This window comes from Zalophus californianus, chromosome 4 (assembly GCF_009762305.2).
Source record: "Zalophus californianus isolate mZalCal1 chromosome 4, mZalCal1.pri.v2, whole genome shotgun sequence".
In the NCBI taxonomy this organism is placed as follows: domain Eukaryota; kingdom Metazoa; phylum Chordata; class Mammalia; order Carnivora; family Otariidae; genus Zalophus; species Zalophus californianus.
This window is the reverse complement of record NC_045598.1, coordinates 33,677,866-33,698,198: the sequence shown is the minus strand read 5'-3', so window position 1 is coordinate 33,698,198 and position 20,333 is coordinate 33,677,866. Positions and strand designations below refer to the sequence as shown.

General features: G+C 39.7%; 1 pseudogene; it reads left to right on the top strand.

Moving 5' to 3' along the window:
* The first annotated feature begins 13,466 nt into the window (after window positions 1–13,466).
* On the top strand, window positions 13,467–14,417 carry LOC113926846 (annotated as a pseudogene).
* The last annotated feature ends 5,916 nt before the right edge of the window (window positions 14,418–20,333 follow it).

Below are 20,333 nucleotides of genomic sequence, written 5' to 3'. Positions count from 1 at the left end.
TGAAAGTTTTTAATTTTGCTGAAATCCAGTTTATTAATTTTTATTTTGTGACACAGTTTTTTTTGTCATGAATTTAATTTATTCAATGCATATAGAAATATTCAGACTTTCTGTTTCTTCTCATGCCCATTTTGGTAAGCTGTATTTTTCAAGGAATTTGTCCGTTTTATCTAGCTGTTGAATTTATTGGCATAAAGTTGGTCAGAACATACCCTTATTAACTCTTCATATCTGCGAGACCTGTTTGATATCTTCTCTTTCCTCCTGGTAGTGATAATTTGTGTTTTCTTTTTTTTCTTCGTCAACTAACTAGAGATCTATCCGTTTTATTGAACATTTCTTTTTTTTAAGATTTTATTTATTTGTTCGACAGAGAGAGTCACAGCGAGAGAGGGAACACAAGCAGGGGGAGTGGGAGAGGGAGAAGCAGGCTTCCCGCTGAGCAGGGAGCCCCATGCGGGGCTTGATCCCAGGACCCTGGAATCATGACCTGAGCCGAAGGCAGACGCTTAATGGCTGAGCCACCCAGGCGCCCCTTTATTGAATATTTCAAAGAATTATCTTTTGGTTTCATTGATTTTCTTTATAGTTTGTCCATTTCTATCTCATTTTTTTTTCAATTTATTTAGGTGGAACCTGCGATTTTTTTAAAAGGACCTTTCTTTTTTTTTTCTAACTTAAGTACTTAAAGCTATAAATTTTCTAAGAATTGCTTTAGCTGCAGCCACAGATTTTACTATGTTGTTTTTTCATTATCAGTTAGTTCAAAATATTTTATTTCCTTTGTGATTTCTTCCTTGATACATGAGTTATTTAGAAATGTGTTTTTTAACTTCCAATATTTGGGGCTTTTCTAGGTATATTCTTTTTTTGATTTCTAGTTTAATTCCATTGTGTTCAAATAACATACTCTGTAAGATTTCAATATTTTGAAATTTTATGGCCCAATATAAGGTCTATATTGGTGAACATTCCATATGCCTTTTAAATGAATGCTGTTTTGGGCTATAATGATTAATAAATGACAATTAGATTAAGAGGGTTGACATTGTTGTTCAGATCTACATCCTTACGATTTTTTGTCTAATTGTTCCATCAAATACTATGACAAGAATATTACAATTGCCACAGTATTACAATTGTAATGGCCATTACAATTATGAAATTGCCTGATTTTCACTTTAATTCTGTCAGTTTTTGCTTCATGTATTAGGCACATGCACATTTATGATTGTGCATTTAAGATGCATGTGTATTACACTGTGTGGAAGTTTTATCTCACTAATATTTAAAATAATCTTAATAGGACTCAGGGCCAAAAAGAGTGACACATAAAAGAGAGTCTATGAAAAAAATTATTTGGAAAAAGATTGAAATAGAAATGAACTTATCTATAGCTTGCTTCAATTTGGTTTTTCAAGATTTTCCCCAGCCCATTATGAGAACTAATACCAAGATCTAAGAATGATTGCATTGATGTGAGTTTGGATATAGCCAGAGTTATAACATCAAAACCTTCAACTGACGTGAAGCATTCTTTTCTGGTGTGGCACAGTATGCTTCAGCTTGAAAGACTGGACTCTAGATGATCTTCTCTGTGGTATTCAGCTCTATTTGATGCCTCTTGCTTAAAATTTTATCATCTCCTTGGCTCCCAGGCAAATGTTATGGAACTGAATGAGTAGTTCCTTAGAGGCCAACCTAACCCTGGGCAGGCAAGCTGAGGTCCCCTCATGGAGAGGACAGAGGTGTAAATGGCTCTGAAAATGAAATGCCTGGAAGGACAAAGCTTCTCACCCTTATGTCTGGGTAAAATTGCTCAATACAGAACAACTGAAGCTCTTGGGGCCATAATGGGGGTTTCTAGATTCATGTCCAACATCAGAGAAAGAAGGAATATGTGCAATGGGGAGAAGAGCTACAATGAAGAGAAATTCTTCTTTTTTTTAAAGATTTTATTTATTTGAGAGAGAGAGAGAGAGAGCAAGCATAAGCTGGGGGGGTTAGGAGTAGAGGGAGAGAGAGAAGCAGACTCTCCACTGAGCAGGGAGCCTAACATGGGCTCAATCCCAGGACCCTGAGATCATGACCTGAGCCGAAGGCAGATGCTCAACTGACTGAGCCACCCAGGCACCCCCAATGGAGGGAAATTCTAAAATCCTATTCTATTTAGTGAAGTTAATTCTAATTCCATTTGAATATTAGGATTCAGTATAGTAAATCTTAGCCCTCTATAATGTTAAAGGTAACCAACATACATCTGTGTCCTTCTGCTTGACTGACATCCCAACTTAATATCTCAGAGGCAGCTCTTAACATGTTCCAAAGGAAACTCATCACCATTCACTTCAAACATGTTCGCCTCATAAGTTTCCTTTCCTTTCCCTTCCCTTTCCTTCCTTCCTTCCTTCCTTCCTTCCTTCCTTCCTTCCTTCCTTCCTTCCCTCCTCCTTCCTCCCTTTCTTCCTCTCTTTCTCTCTTTCTTTTCAGTTTCAGAGGTAGAATTTAGTGATTCACAGTTGCATATAACACCCAGTGCTCATTACATCAAGTGCCCTCCTTAATGCCCATCACCCAATTACCCCACTTCCCCACTGACCTCTCCTCCAGCAATCCTCAGTTTGTTTCGTAGAATTTAGCATCTCTTATGGTTTGCCTCCCTCTCAATTTTCATCTTATTTTTCCTTCCCCTCTCCTATGTTCATCTGTTTTGTTTCTTAAATTCCACATATGAGTGAAATCATGTGGTATTTGTCTTTCTCTGATGGACTTATTTCGCTTAGCATAATACCCTCTAGTTCCATCCACATCATTGCAAATGGCAAGATTTCATTCTTTTTGATGGCTGAATAATATTCCATTCTCTCTCTCTCTCTCTCTCTCTCTCTCTATATATATATATATATATACACATACACATACATACATCTTCTTTATCTTCTTTATTATTCATCTGTCAATGGACATCTGGGTTCTTTCCATATTTTGGCTAGTGTGGACATTGCTGCTATAATTATTGGGGTGCTTGTGCCCCTTCAAATCACGTTTGAATCCTTTTGCTGGGTCATAGAATAGCTCAATTTTTTAACTTTTTGAGGAACCTCCATACTGTTCTCCAGAGTGGCTGCACCAGTTTGCATTCCCACCAACAGTGAAAGAGGGTTCCCCTTTCTCTGCATCACCAACATCTGTTGTTTCCTGAGTTGTTAATTTTAGCCATTCTGACCAGTGTCAGGTGGTATCTCACTGTGATTTTGATTTGTATTTCCCCAATGCTGAGTGATGTTGAGCATTTTTCATGTGTCTGTTGGCCATTTGTATGTCTTCTTTGGAGAAATGTCTGTCCATGTCTTCTGCCCATTTCTTGACTGGATTTTTTGGTTTTTGGGTGTTGAGTTTGATAAGTTCTTTATAGATTTTGGATACTAGTCCTTTATCTGATAAGACATTTGCAAATATCTTCTCCCATTCCGTAGGTTGCCTTTTAGTTTTGTTGACTATTTCCTTTGCTGTGCAAAAGCTTTTTATTTTGATGAAGTCCCAGTAGTTCATTTTTGCTTTTGTTTCTCTTGCCTTTTGGAGACATGTCTAGCAAGAAGTTGCTGTGGCTGAGGTCAAAGAGGTTGATGCCTCTGTTCTTCTCTAGGATTTTGATGGTTTCCTGTCTCACTTTTAGATATTTCATCCATTTTGAGTTTATTTTTGTGTATGGTATAAGAAAGTGGTCCAGTTTCATTCTTCTGCATCTCCAATTTTCCCAACACCGTTTGTTGAAGAGACTGTCTTTTTTCCATTGGATGTTCTTTTCTGCTTTTTTGAAGATTAATTGACCATAGAGTTGAGGGTCCATTTCTGGGTTCTTTATTCTGTTCCATTGATCCATGTGTCTGTTTTTGTGCCAGTACCATACTGTCTTGATGATGACAGCTTTGTAATAGATCTTGAAGTCTGGAATTGTGATGCCTCCAGCTTTGGTTTTCTTTTTCAACATTATTTTGGCTGTTCAGGGTCTTTTTTGGTTCCATACAAATTTTAGGATTGTTTTTTCCAACTCTATGAAAAATGCTGATGGCATTTTGATAAGGATTGCATTGAATGTGTAGATTGTTTTAGGTAGCATAGACATTTTAACAATATTTGTTCTTCCAATCTATGAGCTTGGAATGTTTCTTCATTTCTTTGTGTCTTCCTCAATTTTTTTTCATAAATGTTCTATAGTTTTCAGAATACAGATCCTTTACCTCTTTGGTTAGATTTATTCCTAGATAGCTTATGGTTTTTGGTGCAACTCTAAATGGGATCGATTCCTTCATTTTTCTTTCTTCTGCAGTGTTAGTGTATAGAAATGCAACTGACTTCTGTGCATTGATTTTATATCCTGTGACTTTGCTGAATTCCTGTATCAGTTCTAGTAATTTTTGGGTGGAGTCTTTTGGGTGTTCTACATAGAGTATCATGTTGTCTGTGAAGAGTGAAAGTTTGATTTCTTCTTTGCCAATTTGAATGCCTTTTATTTGTTTTTGTTGTCTGATTGCTGAGGCTAGGATTTCCAGTACTATGTTGAACAACAGTGATGAGAATGGACATCGCTGTCATGTTCCTGACCTTAGGGGGAAAGCTCTGTTTTTCCCTGTTGAGGATGATATTCACTGTGGGTTTTTTGTATATGATTTTTATGATATTGAAGTATGTTCCTTCTATTCCTACACTGTGTAGAGTTTTTATCAAGAAAGGATGCTGTATTTTGTCAAATGCTTTTTCAATAAATGGCATCATCATCCACCCAACAGCCCAAAGCAACTGATGTTCCACATCCAGTTAGTCACTGCTAAATCCCTTTGATTCTCTTCAATCTGTCTCCTTCTTTTCATCCTTACTATTCCTGGCCAATAAAGTCTAATAATCTCTCAGGTGGATTCTTTTAATGGACTCCAACTAGTCTTCCTCCTTCCAGTCTTATTAGCCAAACTGGCTATTAATCTTTCAAAAACACTAATCTGACTACTCAATGGTATGCTGGTAAATATTTAACAACCAGTTCTCTGGAGAAAGTAAAAAGCTCTGATTTGTTGTGTTTGCCAATTTCTTTGGTGTAAATATTTCCACCATGACCAATTTCATGCTACCAGTGTGATATCACTGAACACAGAGTTGGAAAAAAGTGAGAGCAATTGGCTTTCATGAGCCACTGAGTCAGCTCCAGAATGCCACTAAACCATGTCACTTTCTTTATTAATAAATTTCAATGGATCTTTGGGAGGGTATGTGCTACGGTGAGCGCTGTGAATTGTGCAAGACTGTTGAATCACAGATCTGTACTTCTGAAACAAATAACGCAACATATTTTAAGAAAAAAGAAAAAGAAGAAGATAGCAGGAGAGGAAGAATGAAGGGGAGTAAGTCAGAGGGGGAGACGAACCAGGAGAGATGATGGACTCTGAAAAACAAACTGAGGGTTCTAGAGGGGAGGAGGGTGGGGGGGGGATGGGTTAGCCTGGTGATGGGTATTAAAGAGGGCACATTCTGCATGGAGCACTGGGTGTTATGCACAAACAATGAATCATGGAACACTACACCAAAACAAATGATGTAATATATGGTGATTAACATAACAATAAAAAATTTAAAAAAATTTCAATGGATCTTTGATGCCCTCAGGTTATACTATAAACTCTTCAGGCTGGTCTATAAGACTCCATGATCTGGTCCTGATCATTTCTCCAGACCCATCTCCCTCATCTCTCCATTCCTACCCAACCCACCTTGCTCAAATACACACTTTGTGCTTTAATCAGTGGAGACAAAGATGGGAAGAGATTTTCCTGCACTTCAGAAAGGAGAGCTAAAAGTGAATGGGTAAGGCATAGAAATATGAAGAGGCCAAGGTCAGGTGTTCAATCAGCTCAGCCTTCAGTGGGACACACCAATCACTGGACAGGTGAGACATTACCTAATGAGATCAAAATACCTGACTCCTAGTCCTAGTGTCTATGTGACTTTCCACAGTTAGTTCTGGACACTGTGTCTCAGTTTCCCCACATCTAAAATGCGGGTTTGGGAAGGCAATATTTAGGAGCTTTCCAGTTTAGGGCACCTGGGTGGCTCAGTCAATTAAGCGTCTGCCTTCAGCTCAGGTCATGATCTCAGAGTCCTGGGATCAAGCCCCGCATCGGGCTCCCTGCTCAGCAGGGAGTCTGTTTCTCCCTCTACCCCTCCCCCCTGCTCGTGATCTCTCTCTCTCTCAAATAAATAAATAAAATCTTTTTAAGAAAAAAGAGCTTTCCAGTTTAGACATTCTTTTTCTTTTCTTTTTTTTTAAGATTTTATTTATTTATTTGACAGAGAGAGAGACACAGTGAGAGAGGGAACACAAGCAGGGGGAGCGGGAGAGGGAGAAGCAGGCTTCCCGCCAAGCAGGGAGCCTGATGTGGGGCTCGATCCCAGGACCCTGGGATCATGACCTGAGCTGAAGGCAGACGCTTAACAACTGAGCCACCCAGGTGCCCCTAGACATTCTTTTTCTATCAAAGACCTAAATAAAGTTCAAATAAGACCAGCAGAGCAGCTAGAACTTGAGTCCTGATGTTGGCTTCCTAGCTGCACTCACGTAGGGGCCCCAATTATGGAGGCCTGAGTTAAAGTACCAGTTTCCACACCCCTCCTGTAGTTCTAGTTCCCCCAAATCTTAGGTGTCCTTTGGAACACATATAGCCCTTCTCTGTATCCTGATTGCTCACTCCGTGCTGAACCTTCCTGTGAGTAATGGGATCCCTCAGGATTGGAAGTCTGCTGAGGTGACACTGGGATCTATTTGGCTACACCCTTGGGACTCCTTGATCCATGATACCCATGGGCCTCATTAAAACACCAACCAGGTATTTCCCAGGGAGGTCCTGAGATGCAGCAGCTTCTGGAGAGTGGCTAAAATAGGACCCTCTTATAGACTAGTATATAATACTGGAGCTGTCCAAAGCAGTGGTGGGACATGGGTGTGAAGGAGGAGTGTGTACTAAATTTGGTATCAGAGTGGGAGGATAGTTAAAGGGTGTGAAGGACAAGACTAGGAGCCTGGGAAAGCTACTCCCACCAGATCCCTGTCAGCCAGAGCTCTGGCACAGGCTAGTCATCTACAGGTAGTACAGAAGCAGCAGAGCCCAGTGACACGAGGTCCTTGGCGAGAGACCCATCTGGGTTGTGTCCTTTAACACTGTGCAACATCGGGAGAGTTACTCTCTCTGAGTCTCAATTTCCGTTTTTCCTAATAATTCAGAATTTTTGAAAAAGCCTTGTTGTGAGATTGAAATAATATAGCAGTAATAGCTACACTTTTTTTGAGCGCTAACTACTCTGCAGGCACAGTGTTAAGCAACTTTACATGTAATATTTCAATTAATCACTGGAACAATCCTTTGAGATGAATGTATTATTATTACTGGTTTCTAGAAGAGGACATAGACATACAAAGTTTAGATAACTTTCCCAAGGTCATTCTGCTAATTACCCATGGAGTCAGGATTAGAACCTGAGTCTGATTCTAGTGCCATGCTCTTAACAAGTATCCTGTCTTGGATGTAAAGTAACTGGTCTGTGGTGTTTGGTGAAAATAGGCTCCATTCCCTGCCTCATTCCCCACTTTAATGCCATTTCAAGTGGCACGGACTAAGACTGTCAAAGAGGCACATTTGAGGAGGATAATACCAAGGAGTGTTCATGCGTTATTGATTTCATTTCTCCTATTTTTCATTTAACTTTGTGCATTTCAGCTAACAAATTGCCAAGAAGAGGATTTTAGTTGTGTTGGGAGTGGGTATCCTGGGTGGAAGTCCTCAGAGAAGAAGACCTGGATAGTAGTTTTGAAAGAGAAAGTGATGGAGAAACCATTGGGTTGAGAGTCCATCCTTGCAACAAACTCTTAAACCATTGGCATAACTTCACAAAGTCATTAATCCAATGTATATTAACCCCTACTCATTCCCTGTGCTAAGAACTGGAGATAGAAAGGTAAGACATGGTTCTCCAATTAAGGAATTCCACAAACCAGTGTGTGTACCAGCCCATGTCTGGGGAGTAACAGAAGCACATTAAAGGTGTTATCATAGCCCAGAAGTATGGTGAGAATCACAGGTGAACCTTGGTGGAAATCACAGAACAATTCCCTGATTAGGATTTCACCAAGAGGAGAAAACAGAGAAGAACATTTCAACTGGGCAGTCATTTGATGGTAGTAGTAGCAATAATAACAGATGTTTACTGCTATAGTGTTACATATACCTAAGATAACACTTAATCTTCACAAAAACCTTCAAGGTAGATGTTATTCTCCCAATTTTACAAATGACGAAATGCAAACATTTTTTTAAAAGATTTTATTCTTAAGTAATCTCTACACCAACATGGGGCTTGAACTCACAACCCTGAGATTAAGAGTCGCATGTTCTACCAACTGAGCCAGCCAGGCGCCCCTTATAAATGATGAAATGAAGGTTTAGTGAGGTAAATGACTCTCATGGTTGTGCTGTTGTGGCATAGTTGGATTCAAACCTAATTTTCTTGGACCCCAGAGCCTCTCCTTCCTCCTTGGTACACACCGCCTCATGGAAAACAGCTTTGTGAAAGGACCTGGAATATTTGGAGGATGGTGAACAAGTTGGTTTGTCTTCAGCTAGAGTCAGTAAACCCTGCCTGTAAAGGGCCAGTAAATATTTTAGGCTTTGAGGGACACATATGGTCTTTATCACAGCTTCTCCACTCTTGTCATAGCATTCTCAGTATCTTCCACTCTTCCTTAAATAACATGGTTTCACAGGTCCTTTCCTGAAAGACTCTTTTCTCATGCTTTCATGGGTCCTTTACTGAAAAGCTCTTTTCTCTATGTAGACAAGCTCTAGGTAGTCATTTTCCCTTTTAAATTGCAGGTCCAAAAGTTGAAAACTGCTCTGCACACCCTTGGACTCTACCTAATTAATAGCAGGTATTGACTTTGTGGCCTTGTGGGATGACTGTAGATGATGTCTGTCTGTAGATGGTCTGGTCCAGTTCTTATTTAGAAAAATATTGAGAGCTATATAAGTCCAAAGAAAAACCCAAAATGAGCTCAGGACAATGGCTAGTTTTATAGGAAGCAAAGTTCAGCACTAAATATAGTTCCACCATAAGTAGCACCAGTGGCTTGCCTCAAGGCCCTGCTCAGATCCAGTCTATCCATTATTCCAACATTTATAATGCCTACTACATGCCAGGCACTGTTCTAAAACCTGATGGTACACAGTAAATCAAAAAGATAAAAATCCCTGCATTCTTGTGAGGGAAACTGTTTAAATTATATCGTACATTAGAAGATGCTCACTACTATGAAGAAAGACAAAACAGGAGATGGGAAGAGGGAGTGTGGGATATTTTAGTTTTAAGCAGGATGGTCAGAAAAACTCAAGTCTTCCCTGAGAAGATTGAGAAAATACTTGAAGGAGATGAGGGGGAAAGAGAATTTCTAGCAGTGAGAACAGTAAATGCAAAGGCTCTGAGGTAGGAACATGCCTTCAATGAGGAGCGACAAAAGGCTGGATGGCTGGACAGACAGAGTGAGAGGTGGGAGGTAGGAGGTAGGAGATGGAACCAAGGAGGGGATGGGGGCCTTGGTTTTCCTTCTGGGCATTACCTGAAGCCACTGGAAAGTTTGAGAGGATGATTTACATAATGTTTAAATGATCTGACTTTCACTTTAATAGGATCACTCTAGTTACTGTGCTAAGAATAGACTGTAGGGGAAGAGAGGGGATTCCCTGGAACTGGTTACAGGATATTGCAATATTCCCGGCAAGAGAAGATGATGATATGGATCAGAGTAGTAATGGTGTAGATGACGAGAAGTGATCTTTTTTGGGGATACATATTTTATTTTTTTTTAATTTTATTATGTTATGTTAGTCACCATACAATACATCATTAGTTTTTGATGTGGTGATCCACGATCCATTGTTTTCGTGTAACACCCAGTGCTCCATGCAGTACTTGCCCTCCTTAATACCCATCACCGGGCTAACCCATCCCCCCCCCCCCCCCTCTAGAACCCTGTTTGTCTCTCAGAGTCCATAGTCTCTCATGGTTCATCTCTCCCTCCAATTCCCTCCCCCTCATTTTTCCCTTCCTTCTCCTACTGTCTTCCATGCTCTTCCTTATGTTCCACAAATAAGTGAAACCATATGGTAATTGACTTTCTCTGCTTGACTTATTTCACTTAGCATAATCTCCTCCAGTCCCATACATGTTGGTGTAAAAGTTGGGTATTCATCCTTTCTGATGGCTGAGTGATACTCCATTGTATATATGGACCACATCTTCTTATCCATTCATCTGATGAAGGGCATCTCGGCTCTTTCCACAGTTTGGCTATTGTGAACATTGCTCCTATGAACATTGGGGTGCATGTGGCCCTTCTTTTCACTACATCTGTGTCTTTGGGGTAAATACCCAGGAGTGCAATTGCTGGGTCATACGGTAGCTCTATTTTTAAATTTTTGAGGCACCTTCACACTGTTTTCCAAAGTGGCTGTACCAACTTGCATTCCCACCAACAGTGTTAAGAGGGTTCCCCTTTCTCCACAACCTCTCCAACATTTGTTGTTTCTTTCCCTGTCCATTTTTGCCATTCTAACTGGTGTAAGGTGGTATCTCAATGTGGTTTTGATTTGAATTTCCCTGATGGCTAATGATGATGAACATTTTTCATGTGTCTGTTAGCCATTTGTATGTCTTCTTCAGAGAAATGTCTTTTCATATCTTCTGCCCACTTTTTGACTTGATTATTTGTTTTTTGGGTGTTGAGTTTGAGAAGTTCTTTATAGATCTTGGATACCAGCCCTTTATCTGTAGTGTCATTTGCAAATATCTTCTCCCATTCTGTGGGTTGCCTCTTTATTTTGTTGACTGTTTCCTTTGCTGTCTTTTTGACATGAAGCTTTTTATCTTCATGAAGTCCCAAAAGTTCATTTTTGCTTTTGTTTCACTAGCTTTTGGAGATGTATCTTGAAAGAAGATGCTGTGGGTGATGTCAAAGAGGTTACTGCCTATGTTCTCCTCTAGAATTTTGATGGATTCCTGTCTCACATTGAGGTCTTTCATCCACTTTGGGTTTATTTTTGTGAAAGGTGTTAGAGAATGGTCGGGTTTCATTCTTCTGCATGTGGCTGTCCAATTTTCCTAGCACCATTTATTGAAGAGACTGTCTTTTTTCCATTGCATGTTTTTTCCTGCTTTGTCAAAGATTATTTGACCATAGAGTTGAGGGTCCATATCTGGGTTCTCTATTCTGTTCCATTGGTCTATATGTCTGTTTTTGTGCCAGTACCATGCTGTCTTGGTGATCACAGCTTTGTAATATAGCTTGAAATTGGGCAATGTGATGCCCCCAGCTTTGTTTTTCTTTTTCAACATTTCCTTGGCGATTCGGGGTCTTTTCTGATTCCACACAAATTTTAGGATTGTTTGTTCTAGCACTTTGAAAAATGTTATTGGGATACATATTTTAAAAAGAACTGGCAATATTGCTGATGTATTACATGGGAGAAAGAGAAAAGTTAGAAAGTCTTTGAGTTGCTTTTAAAAAAAACTCATAGCCACATTAAAGGATGGAATTGCTGTGATTGAGCTTGAGCCGTGAGAAGAGCAGGCTTATAGGGGATCTGAAGTTTGACTTTAGAAAATGTTTATTTTAACATTTCTATTAGATATCCAAATGAAGATGGATGGCAAATAGGCAATTGGATAGATAAATTAAGAGAAGACATCTAGGATGGAGATAGAGTTCAGATTTTTCAGCATACACCAGTAGTTAAAGCCTTAGGTTGTATCTGCAATCAGAGTGAGGATTTATATTCAAATCCCACTAGCCCCCATTCTATTGCATCGTCTCTCCAACATGAGTATCAATGTTATTATTCTCATCCCTCTGAGCCTGAGTCCTGTCTATGACTTTACATGGCATTATTTTAAACCAAATTGACAGCTCTCAGCCTTTTCACTACCAGTACAACGACCCAGATATTGAAATCCCGATCCAAGGTTTTAGGGTTGTCTGTGAAAAGACCTGACCATCTGCAATGCTATGCAATATGCACTTTCTGCCCTCTACAAGTGTGATTACACAGGTTGGTTTTCTCTCACAATGTCACCAAAAGTGGGCTTATTTTGTGCTCGGTAACTGCTAAACCCTGCATGAAAGCTAATGGTGTGAGAAACACATTTCACCTTAATATAGTGGGAAGAGCATAGGACTTAGAAGTTTGAGTCCTACTCTCTGTCTGACCTTGGATGGCTGATTTTATGAAATGAGAATAGTGATACTGACCTCTGTGGGTTGTGTTGATAATCTAGTGAAATCAAGAACATTTTTATAGAGTGCCATTTTATAAATGACCTTTTCCTTCTTTTGAATCTGGAAAATGTGTACACCCAGCTGTCCGTGTTCTGTTGCAGCCATTTAAGGACTAGCACAAGGATTAAGAGAAAAGGACTGGTTAGTGACATGTTCTGTCATCCAGGTCTGCCCAGGTGGAATCAAAGATTGAGCCCAGGTCCAACCGGAATCTCACCTGCCACCTGACTCTCTCCTGGGAGCAATGTGGCTGTGAAGGAGCCCTTACTAATTTTTAAGAAAAGCTTCCAGACACACAGGCACCTAATTCCCAAGTAAATATGCTTCATTTTCTTGAGAAATGCCAGGGACACAGACGTTTTCTCTAGGTTTCAATTGCTGAGTCTCTGCCTATCTTTACCTGCCAACTTGTTCTTTATAATTGTAATCACTGCAGGTAGGCCTGGAAGGTGGGGCTATAAAAGGAGGTAAAAGTTTTAGGGGAAAGATTCCTCTTCCCCAAAAAGGTTATTTGAAACTTTTTTTCCCTGAAAACTTATGGTATGTGGGTTTTCAAAGGTATAGCACCAGAGAGAAAGAAGGCAAAGAGAAGCAGCTAAGGGTTTTATTTGTTTCACATGTACACTGTCCTTTGCAACACCTATTAGCCTTGATATTTGAAAGAATGATTTTGAAAACTACAGAAACCTTTACAACTTTTTGGTTTACTGTAAAACTTTTTATTTTTCTAGCCTCCATACTTTGGTTTATAGTGTGTGTGTGTGTGTGTGTGTGTGTGTGTGTGTGTGTGTGTGTTCTTCAAAATAAGACTTCTGCTGGTATAATTCCTTCCACAGCACCCTTGGAATTTTATCACAGTTAGTTAGTTAGACAAACCAATACATAGCTATAGAATCCCTACTAAGTGCCTGCAGCAACAGTTGGCCAATTGGAACAGAATGTTCCCTGGGCATGGAAGCGCATACTTGGTTTGATAGTTTAGCTCTGAGATGCCTTTGCATCCACAGCCTGCATCTGTGGATCTCATGTGGTGTCCTCTCATTGAGACTGCAAGGGATTCAGGAATATGTTCTATTCTTTCCTCAGAAGGAAGGCCATGCATAGCTGAGGCTGGAGAAATGACAGCTCTGTAACTGAGTTTATCCTCCTGGGCTTCTCCAGAAATCCCAGGACCAACTGGATTCTTTTCTTCCTCTTCCTCTTTCTTTACTTATTTACAGTCCTGGGCAATGGGCTCATCGTTACCCTGATCAGAGTAGATGTCTGCCTACACACCCCATGTACTTCTTCCTCAGCATCCTCTCTGTACTGGATCTCAGCTATGCCACTACCACAGTGCCCCAGATGTTGGTCCATCTAATAAGCAAGAAAAAGACCATATCTTATATTGGGTGTGTGGTCCAGATGTACATGTTCCTGACCTTAGGCATCACTGAGACTTGGATTTTTGCAGCCATGGCCTATGACAGATATGTTGCCATATGCTATCCATTCCATTATGGGGTCAAGATGGGCCAAACCCTGTGTGTAGTCCTGGCAGTAAGCTCTGCCCTTTGTGGTCTCACCTGTGCCCTTGTCTACACAGTCTTTGCAATGAATCTGCCCTACTGTGGCCCCAATGAAATCAATCACTTCTTTTGTGAAATTCCTGCTGTCTTAAAGTTGGCCTATGCAGACACATCCCTCAATGACCAAGTGGACTTTATCTTGGGTTTCATCTTGCTCCTAATCCCATTATCTCTCATCCTGACCTCATATGTTCACATCTTCATGGCTATTCTAAAGATTCGCTCCACACAGGGATGAATCAAAGCCTTCTCCACCTGTGCCTCACACATCACTGTGGTCACTACGTTCTGTATTCCATGCATGGTCATGTATGTATATGAAACCTGGCTCTGAAGCCTCCCCAGAGGATGACAAGAAGTTGGCCACGTTCTACAATGTCATTTCTGCCTTTCTGAATCCCATCATTTATAGCCTCTGGAACAAAGATGTGAAGAGGGCTTTCCTCAAGTTAATTGGAATGAGTGAGGACAGTCAATAGGCCATGGACTAGGACTGCCTACAGTGCCCTGGTCTCTGATCTCTGTCTGTCCCACCCTAATCTCTGTCTGTTCCATCCACACTTCCACTGAAGTCATTGGACTGGATGAGGAGCCCCGGGTGAGGAAAATATCTAGAAAAAAACCACTTTTGCATTAACTTGGCCACTGGAAATATTAGGAAAGGACTCAGGGAGAACTGTGTTCAAAGATTAAATACATCATTGACCTTCTGCGGCTTTGGAAGAGTCACCTTACTTCTCTGAGATATAATTTCCACATCTGTAAAATGTTTTTCATGATACTCATTGCGCTTAAGTAATAATAACTGACTTTATTGATCACTTTGCATATAATGTTACTGTCTGAGTGCTTTATATGTACTTATTATTTTAATTCTTATGACAACTCCAGAGGTAGGTATTATTATCTTCATCATACAGATAAAGAAACTGAAGCACAGGAAGATTAAGAAAGTTGCTAAATGCCACCCAGCTAAAAAGTAACACAACTGAGATTTGAACCCAGGTAGTATGGTTCCAGGGCCCAGACTCTTATCTATTATATTATGCTATTTCTTGAATTGTTAATAGAGATTTTTGAGGCTCAGCTGAGATAATGGATGGGATGGTATCAAGGAAAATGTACACTTATGATTATCATTCTATGTCACAACTATAAGGTAAGATCCATGAAGTCTAGAGCTCTATTGGATACTTTAGATCTTCCTCACCAGCATTCCATAGCCTAAGTAAATAGCATTGTGCTGTTGACTATTAACTTTTCAATAATATTTGTTGAGTGATTTTTCCCAGCCCCACTTCTGTCCTTGGTCTGTAATCTCTCCAACTTTTCTTTCAGCTCCTCTTCACTTTCTTGGGTCTCTCTCTCATTTCATTATACCTACCACAACTATGGCTTCCAGCAACCTAGACTTTTATTCACAAGAGAGTGTCTTGATTTCTACAACAAACTTACTCTTAAATTTCATTTGCCACCAGAGAGACCAGGGGGACAATGGGAAGAGCCCTGAGCTTTCGTCCTGCCTTAATTTGTTGAGAACAGGAAAAACATCTAATCTCTCCAGAAGTCAGTCCCCCTAATCTTTATGTTTTTTTTTTAAAGATTTATTTATTTATTTTTGAGAGGGAGAGAGAAAGAGAGAGTGGAGGGAGGGGCAGAGAGGGAGAATTTCAAGCAGACTCCCTGCTGAGCTCACGGCCTGACTCAGGGTTCAATCTCATGACCCCAAGATAATGACCTAAGCCAAAATTAAGAGTCAGATGCTTAACTGACTGAGCCACCTCAGTGCCCCTGGTCCCCTAAATTTTAAAATGAAGATAGTGACCATATCTGACTCTGGCTATAATATAAAATTATTTTTAAGTTCAAATGGGAAGAGGCCTCAAAACTTAAATAATTATATGAATTATCATTAGAGAGTCATTGCCTTCAAAACTAGATATCTTAGAAAATGTTCATTAAGTTATTAATGGTAGCTTGTATTTGTCAACTGTAAACGTTAAGATCAGGCTTATTGTGAGGTCAGGATGTATGGGTTGGATACTCATGATGGTAATTGACTGCACATACAGAGTCATACATTCAGTACACATACACACACACACACATATGCACACACACACACACACATCAAAATTAGTGAGACACAATCACATCAGCTACCATATTAACCAGGAACTAAAATATTTCTAATGTTTTCAAAGCAAATCAAATTTCTATCACTCTGAATTCAGACAAATATTAAATTGTTTTCCAGAAGGCTGTACAAGATGAACCTTTTATAAGTCAACCATTCTCTACACATCTTTCTAATAAGATTGAATCAACAAAATATTCCAATTGCTCTTCACTGCTTAGAAACAAGTTTTATTTGTCAACTAAGGATCGTCTGGATGTTAAGAAAGCCCAAAAGATTACTAAATGCTACAAGTGAGTTTTGCTCATTAGCAACTTTCTCCAGAAGATAAATTTAGGGGGATTGCCAGCCTAGAGCACTCTTAGCATTCCCCAAGCATTAAAGGAATGGGACCTCTAAGAGTGATATGGAACTCTGAGGAAGGAAGGGTTTGTAGTCCTAAGGTTTCCCTGCCTGAAGGCCACAGCCTCTAAGGAGAGAAACCCTTGGGGAAGAGGAGCCTTGATTATCTGGAGAAAAAAAAAAAAAAGAATTGTCAGCAAGACATGCTGATTGTGTTTCTTTGGGGCTTGTTAGGAAAATTGCTCTGGGTCATTAGAGGTGGCAATTGAGGATCATCTTCTGAAGCTAATGGGGCTTCTTTCTTCAAGCTCTCAAAGCAGTAGAAATACATAGCAGGCCCACTCAATGTACCCACCTCCTGGCATGATCCCTCTCCAGTCCTGACTGCTCAGGTCTTTGCATAGGCTGTTCCACCCAGAGAGCTCTCTCCTCCATTTGCTTACTATCTCCGTGCTCATCTATAAGGGACTCATGCAGGTCTCTTCTTCAGGAAGCTTCCAAACTATTTTCATCCCAGATAAAAACTTTTCCTTCCAGAGCGCCTGGGTGGCTCAGTCGTTAAGTGTCTGCCTTCGGCTCAGGTCATGATCCCAGGGTCCTTGGACTGAGCCCCACATCGGGTTCCTTGCTCGGCAAGGAACCTGCTTCTCCCTCTCCCACTCCCCCTACTTGTGTTCCCTCTCTAGCTGTCTCTCTCTCTCTGTCAAATAAATAAATAAAATCTTTAAGAAACAAAAACACGGGGCGCCTGGGTGGCTCAGATGTTAAGCGTCTGCCTTCGGCTCAGGTCATGATCCCAGTGTCCCGGGATCGAGTCCCGCATTGGGCTCCCTGCTCCTTGGGAGCCTGCTTCTCCCTCTGCCTCTCTCTCTCTCTCTCTCTCTCTCTGTCTCTCATGAATAAATAAAATCTTAAAAAAATAAAATAAAATAAAAAACAAAAACAAAAAACTTTTTCTTCCTCCTTGCCCCACATAGAACACTTGGCTGGGAGAGATCTTAAGGAGTCTAACCCTTATGTTGGCCTTCAGTCCCTTTGACAACAAGAACCACAAACATGTCATTCAAATATATTTTCATAAGGCTCAAATGCATGTGACTTGGAATGTCCTTGCTCTCATTCATAATTTGAAAAAACAAACAAACAAACAAAAAAAGAAATCTCAGCAAATTGGGAGTAAAAGGAAATTTACTCTCTGTGACCATTTACCAAAAAACCTCCAGTTAACATCATAAATAACGGTGAAAGACCAAGTGCTTTCCCCCTAAAACAAGGATGCTTGTTTTCACCACTCTTATTTGAAGTAGTACGGGAAGTCCTAGACAGTGCAATAAGGCAAGAAAAAAGATAAAAAAGGAAGAAATAAAACTGTCTCTATTTGCAGATAACCTAGTTGTCCTTGTGAAAAAAAGCAAGGATTCTACATAAAAACTCTTAGAACTAATTAATGGATTTAGTAATGTTACAGAATACAAGATTAACAGGCAAGAATCAATTATATTTCTATATACTAACAATGAATAATTGGAAACTAAAAGTATATGATGTTATTTACAATAGCTTCATAAAAATTAAATAGTTAGGTATAAATTAGCAAAACATGTACAGTATCCGTGCTGAACTGTAAAACACTGATGAAAAAAATCAAAGAAGTAAATAAATGGAGAGACATTTCATGTTCCTGGATTGAAAAATATAACATAGCAAAGATGCCAATTTTCCCTCAAATTATTCTACAGTTTAATGCAATTCCTATCAAAATCCCAGCAGGAATTTTTGTTGATATGAGTGAGTAGATCTGAAAATTTATATAAAAAGGTAAAAGGAATATAGAGGGAGGGAAGGAAAAATAAACTGAGACAAAATCACAGAGGGAGACAAACCATAAGAGACTCTTAACTATAGGAAACAAACTGAGGGGGTGCCTGGGTGCCTGGTTAGGCATCTGCCTTCAGCTCAGGTCATGATCTCAGGGTCCTGGGATTGAGCCCTGCGTCAGGCTCCCTGCTCAATGGGGAGTCTGCTTCTCCCTCTCCCTCTGCCCATTCCCCCCTGCTTGTGCTTTCAAGCTCTCTCTCATCCTCTGAAATAAATAAATAAAATCTTTAGAAAAAAAAAAGGAAACAAACTGAGGGATGCTGGATGGAAGGTGGTTGGGGGGATGGGGTAACTGAGTGATGGGCATTAAGGAGGGCACTTGATGTAATGAGCACTGGGTGTTATATGCGACTGATGAATCACTAAACTCTACCTCTGAAGACCTCTGAAACTAATAATACACTATATGTTAATTAATTGATTATAAATTTTAAAAAAGGAAAAGCATTAGATTAAAGCAATTTTGAAATAAAAAAGGAATAAAGATGGAAGAACCACTATCCAATTCTAAGACTTATGTAGTGCTATAATCAGCAGTATTGGTATTGGTAGACAGACATATACACCAATGAAATAGATTAGATGAGAAGTAGGCCACAGAAGTATGGCCAACTAATATTTAATGAAACTAGAAAAACTAACTGAATAGAGAAAGGATAGTGTTTTTAACCCATGGTGTTGGATCTATTGGACATATAGAGGAAAAGATAAATCTCAATTTAAACCTCGTACCTTATTCAAAAATTAAGTTAAAATTGATCATAGATCTAAATGTTAAATGTGAAACTATAAAACTCTTAGAAAAAAAATAGAGAAAATCTTCAGGACCTAATGTTAGGTAAAGATTTCTTAGACATTACACTAAAACATAACCCATCCAATGGAATTCTGTGCATGATCGTGTTGATGGCTCAGTGGATATGGTAATGTAGTTTATGATGGGTTGTTTCGTTTACCTAGTCATATAGGTGACTCATAGTTAGCTATTCATTTTTTACCAGGGCACAGGAGCTATTTTTAAAATAACTTATTTGAAATCATTTAAGATGCACAAGGAGTTGCAAGAACAGTACATAAGAGTCCTGGTGTGCCCTTTACCCAGCTTCCCTCAATGATAACATCTTACATAATCATAGTACATTATCAAAACTAAGAAAGGAACATTGGCTACAAAGCTAAACCAAAGGCATTATTCAGATTTCACCAGTTTTTTATCTGCATTCAGCTTTTTTGGTAGTTTTGTTACAAACTGAATTGTATCTCCCCTTTCCCTCACCAAATTCGTATGTCAAAGCCCTAATCTGCAATATAACTTCAGATGGAGATAGAACCTTTAAAGAGGTAATTAAAGTTGAATGATGCTATATGGGTCGGCACTAATCCAACCTGACTGGTGCCCTTATAAATAGAGGAAATTAGGACACACAGAGAGACACACCAGGGAAAAGACCATGTGGGGACACAGCAAGAAGGCAGCTGTCTGCAAGCAAAGGAGAGAGGCCTTAGAAGAGACCAAACCTGCCAACACCTTGGTCTCGCACTTTCAGCCTCCAAAACCGTGAGAAAATAAATTTCCTTTGTTTAACTCTTTCAGTCTGTGGAATTTTGTTATGTCAGCCCTAGCAAACCAGTATGAGCTTTATGACATTTTATCACAGACTTTTCCATTTCTACAAAGACACTCATGTTACCCCTTTGTAGTCATCCCTGCCTGCAATTCTCACCCTGTTACTTATTGACTTGTTTTCTATGACTTTAATTTGTCATTTCAAGAATCATATAGAAATTGGGGCACCTGGGTGGCTCACTTTGTTAAGTACCTGCCTTCGGCTCAGGTCATGATCCCAGAATCCTGGGATCGAGCCCCACATCGGGCTCCTTGCTCATCAGAGAGCCTGTTTCTCCCTCTCCCTCTGCCTGCCACTCCCCCTGCTTGAGCTCGCTCTCTCTCTCTGTCAAATAAATAAATAAAATCTTTAAAAAAAGAATCTTATAGAAATGGAATCACATATTATGTGTATAGCTGGCTGTCTGCTTT